We start from the raw sequence: 5,000 nt of genomic DNA, 5'->3' as shown, positions 1-5,000 counted from the left end.
AGGATGACAAGGAGAAGGAGGAGGAGGAGGACGAGGACGAGGAGGATGACAAGGAGAAGGAGGAGGAGGAGGAGGAGGAGGACGAGAAGGAGAAGGAGAAGGAGGAGGAGGAGGAGGAGAAGGAGGAGGAGGGTTTACAGGCTGGATTCAGAAGGTGAAGCAGAACATCATAAATAATTCAGACACAAGTTTGTTTTTATAAGAGCAACACACACACACACACACACACACACACACACACACACACATTCAAGGTGAAGCATCATATGCAAATCGCCCATATGTGCTACCTGTCAGAGCAACCATCAGGACAGTGTGTGTGTGTGTGTGTGTGTGTGTGTGGGGTCAGAGGTCAGAGGGGACGCCTAAAGGACAGCTGGTCTGCCTGTTACTGTACGACACACACACACACACACACACACACACACACACACACACAGTATAATTAACCTCCTCTGACCCTCCGTCTGTTTCTGCAGCTTTCTTCATTTTTCATTAAAACTTTAAAAACTTTCTTTTTCTGTTTGTTTGAAAGTTTCAAACCAGCTGCAGTTCCTCTGACGTCCACCAGAGGCTGGCTGCAGAAGTCCCCGTGTTGACATGAGCACAGAGGACATGGTGGCAGTGGAGTTTGGGCTCGTCACACGTTCACGGTGTATCTGTATGTGCGGCGCAGACACACCGTTAATATTTGATGAGCTGCCAGATGGCACAGCGAGCTCTGATAACCATCTTTAATATAGGTAGTCAGTGTGTGTGTGTGTGTGTGTGCGTGTGTGTGTGTGTGTGTGTGAGTGTGTGTTTGATGGAGGGGGGGTTCCTGCGATCAAAGAACCCAACTCCAATGGCAGACAAACGTCAAGAACCAGACGCACACATCAATAATTCAACACACACTCACACTCACACACACACACACACACACACACACACACACACACACACAGAGAACACTGCCAAAACTGAAACAAAGACTGAGAGTTTGGATGTAACATATCTGCTGCTGTTAGCTCAGTCTGTTAGCCGGGCTGTGAGCTTAGAGCACCGGGGGAGTGTTAGTACCACAGGGAAGAAGGAGGAGAAGGAGGAGAAGGAGGAGAAGAAGGAGAAGAAGAAGAAGAAGAAGAAGGAGAAGAAGAAGAAGAAGAAGAAGAAGAAAGAGAAGAAGAAGGAGAAGAAGAAGAAGAAGAAGAAAGAGAAGAAGAAGAAGAAGAAGAAGGAGAAGAAGAAGGAGAAGAAGAAGAAGAAGAAGGAGGAGAAGGAGAAGGAGGAGAAGAAGGAGAAGAAGGAGAAGAAGAAGAAGAAGAAGAAGAAGGAGGAGAAAGAGAAGGAGGAGAAGAAGGAGAAGAAGAAGAAGAAGAAGAAGGAGGAGAAGGAGAAGAAGGAGACGGAGGAGAGGTTCACAGCAGTCAGCAGCTTCTATCTGACATGATGGCAGAGGAGAAGAGAGTGAAGAGGACGCTGACAGAGGAAGCTAAGAAGAGAAAAGGAGAGAGTGAGCGAGCAAGAAGCCGTTGGCGTGGCTTCAAACAGGTTCCATAGTGTAGTGGTCATCACGTCTGCTTTACACGCAGAAGGTCCTGGGTTCAATCCCCAGTGGAACCAGAACTCTGAAAACTCACTTTTAGGGTTTGGTGGGAGACTGAAAGCTGGAGGACAAAGGAGACAAACAGGCGTCCAAAAGATACTTGAACATGTAAGTTTCTCTGAGCTGGTATGTTACCGTGTACGGTACAACAAGAGAGTCCGGAAACAAACCGTCACAAAGTCCAATTATTACTCTGGCAAACATGAAGGTTTGTTCTTTGTCTGAACTTCAGGCACAGGTGGCAGGTAGAGAAATGTTTGCTTACCTGACATGATGACGAGCTGATGGATGAACGTCCTTCAAAATCTAAACAAAGCGCTGACATGTCCAACATGTGGACACGCTCCGCTGACGTCCAGTCATGGACTGATGAGACGATGAAGACGACTGCTGCTGGCTTCAGACTCGTCTTCGTCAACGATGAGTTCTTGTCATAACTGTCTTCAGCCAAAGTTCTGGTTCCACTGGGGATTGAACCCAGGACCTTCTGCGTGTAAAGCAGACGTGGTGACCACTACACTATGGAACCTCCTCCTAGAGATGTGGCGTCAGCTTGTTCATCCAGACTGGCTGTGAGTTGTCTTATTGTTTGCAGGTACGTGGAAAAAGCACGTTGGGTTGCTGCGTTGCTGAGTTGCTGTGTTGCTGCGTTGCTGTGTTGCTGTGTTGCTGTGTTGCTGCTGCAGGTTAAAGCTTGATGCTTGATACTCACAACTGCTAATTACAGCTCAGTGTTCAGTGAGGTGGCTGCATATCAATGTCAATATTCTAACATAATGAAGCCATAAATAAATCATTATGGTTACTTCACATGTAGCCGTGTAGCACTGGATCTAACAGAACCTCCTGCTGGTGATGGTGCTCCTCCATCCTCACCTCTCCTCCACCACCTCCATCTGCCGGACAGAAGCGCATCATTCACCAGCTGAGAAGGTGATTGGCTGCAATCTGCCGTCCCTCCAGGTGAGCAGGTAAGACTGAAGCCGACCCGTCCAGCAGGAGGTGACGGTCCATCAGGACCAAAACCTGACACCACAGGACGGAGTCTTTCTCATGTCCTCGTGTTTGCTCTGATGGATCGTCTTATTCTGAAAAGATCAAGCAGCCTGACAGGAAGTCACAACGATCAGTGTAGAAGAGTACAGCTGCTGCTAGTCAGAGCTAACTATGAAGCTAACTGAGCTAACAGATAACAGATAACAGAGCTAACTATGAAGCTAACTGAGCTAACAGATAACTGAGCTAACAGAGCTAACTATGAAGCTAACTGAGCTAACCGATAACAGAGCTAACAGAGCTAACTATGAAGCTAACTAAGCTAACAGATAACAGAGATAACTATGAAGCTAACTGAGCTAACAGAGCTAACTATGAAGCTAACTGAGCTAACAATGAAGCTAACTGAGCTAACAGCTAACAGAGCTAACTATGAAGCTAACTATGAAGCTAACTGAGCTAACAGATAACAGAGCTAACTATGAAGCTAACTGAGCTAACAGATAACAGAGCTAACTATGAAGCTAACTGAGCTAACAGCTAACAGCTAACAGCTAACAGCTGCTCTCTGGCTCTTTATACACATCAGCTGACTTCAGGTAAACAGTAAACATTACACCACATTGCTTCGTCTTCGTGAAGCTGCTCTATGTGACGAGCCACGAGTGTGAACAGGCTGAATATTTAAACACACGGCGCTAACGTCACCTGCACATGAGCTCAAATCTGTTTTACAGCTGGAAACAGGCCGACTCATCCAAACAACAAATGTTGGATCTAATGAAGCATTACAGAGCTGTGTTATTAAAGCTGCTTTTAACACGCCAGGATCAAATTAGAGACACTGTAAGAGGAAATGAACTCTGTTTGTCTCAACAGGAATTCAACTTGAAGTGTTCAGGACAGAGAACAGGTGAACTCTCAGACTTTTATTTTGTGAAGCTGCACAAGGACGTCGAACCTTCTGCAGAAAGACGGCGAGAAAACGAGAACGAACAATGAAAGAGCTGAGAGATGAGTGTGTGTGTGTGTGTGTGTGTGTGTGTGTGTGTGTGCAGTGTTTTTGTAGATCAGTTCGTCTGCTGGGAGAATGATGAGATCGCAGCTCCAGCTGCCTCCGGCGTCGAGAACAACACATAATCCTCTCCTTCATGATTGCATATCAACAGAGTCTCTGCGCAGATATGGCGGCTGCAGAGCGGCTTCATCGTGACCTCCGGTTCAGATGTTAATAAATCAGACGCTCGCTCGCTGCCGCAAAGCTCCAGCACAAAATATGCAAATGAGTGTTTCTTCTGTGGAATAAAGAGTGTGTGAGGAGGCACGTGAAGCAGCTTGACACTGAAACACGAGTTTAGTGCGCAGAGATTTATTTTTAATTCTGGCTGTAATAATAATATTCATCACACCAGAGGACACATCGTTGGAGTTTGTCGATAGTTTGTCTGCAGAGCGGCGCCACACAAAGTGTCTAAAGATAAACTGTGAATGTTGAATTCTTTAATCACCTGGAGGACTCAACATGAAGTCAGACTTCATGTCCATGTGGGAGCCCGGCTAACAAACTCAGCTAACATTAGCTCTCTTCTCCTCTGCCATTATGTCCATTGAGGCTGCTGAGTCCAGCTCCTGTTCTGGCATGACACCCCAGGCCTATAAACTCGTGACAACTGAGTGTTGTTAAGATTCGCGAGGTTTGTGTATTTCCAGCTGGTTGTTGTTGCGTTCACGGTAACGTCTCAGCTTAGCAGCTCACGTGTTTTTGGACGCCTGTTTGTCTCCTTTGTCCTCCAGCTTTCAGTCTCCCACCAAACACCCTAAAAGTGAGTTCCCAGAGTTCTGGTTCCACTGGGGATTGAGCCCAGGACCTTCTGCGTGTAAAGCAGACGTGATAACCACTACACTATGGAACTTGTTTAAAGCCACGCCAACGGCTTCTTGCTCGCTCACTCTCTCCTTTTCTCTTCTTAGCTTCCTCCGTCAGCGTCCTCTTCACTCTCTTCTCCTCTGCCATCATGTCCATAGAAGCTGCTGACTGCTGTGAACCTCTTCTTCTCCTCCTTCTTCTTCTTCTTCTTCTTCTTCTTCTTCTTCCTCCCGCTGGTCCAAACCGGCTGCATCACGAGCTAACGTTGACTGACTACTCGTCGATTGTCTCGTACTTGTCTGATTGGCTGCAGCGTTTCCTGGCAGACTAAATGAATGACCTCCACTCAAATGGGCATTACAGGCTCTGCCCACTCCTGGCTCGAGTCCTACCTCGCTGGACGCTCCTTTAATGTGTCTTGGCAAGGTCGTCTGTCATCGACTCATACCCTCTCCACGGGGGTGCCGCAGGGGTCGGTGCTGGGTCCCCTTCTGTTTGCCATCTACACCACCTCGCTGTCCCATGTTATCCGCTCACACGGCTTCTCCT

The 5,000-nt window shown here is 47.3% G+C and overlaps 3 non-coding genes across 3 annotated transcripts; 1 reads left to right on the top strand and 2 right to left on the bottom strand.

Annotated features, from left to right (window-relative positions):
• The first annotated feature begins 1,532 nt into the window (after positions 1 to 1,532).
• On the top strand, positions 1,533 to 1,605 carry trnav-uac (transfer RNA valine (anticodon UAC)). Its single transcript has one exon. It is a non-coding gene; the product is annotated as a tRNA-Val (tRNA).
• A 439-nt stretch (positions 1,606 to 2,044) lies between these two features.
• Positions 2,045 to 2,117, bottom strand: trnav-uac (transfer RNA valine (anticodon UAC)). The gene has a single exon. It is a non-coding gene; the product is annotated as a tRNA-Val (tRNA).
• Positions 2,118 to 4,424: 2,307 nt separating this feature from the next.
• Positions 4,425 to 4,497, bottom strand: trnav-uac (transfer RNA valine (anticodon UAC)). The gene has a single exon. It is a non-coding gene; the product is annotated as a tRNA-Val (tRNA).
• Between the last annotated feature and the right edge of the window lie 503 nt (positions 4,498 to 5,000).

Source organism: Larimichthys crocea, chromosome VIII (assembly GCF_000972845.2).
Source record: "Larimichthys crocea isolate SSNF chromosome VIII, L_crocea_2.0, whole genome shotgun sequence".
Taxonomy (NCBI): Eukaryota; Metazoa; Chordata; class Actinopteri; family Sciaenidae; genus Larimichthys; species Larimichthys crocea.
Note: the sequence above shows the minus strand (reverse complement) of the source record. Positions and strands in the feature narration are given on the sequence as shown.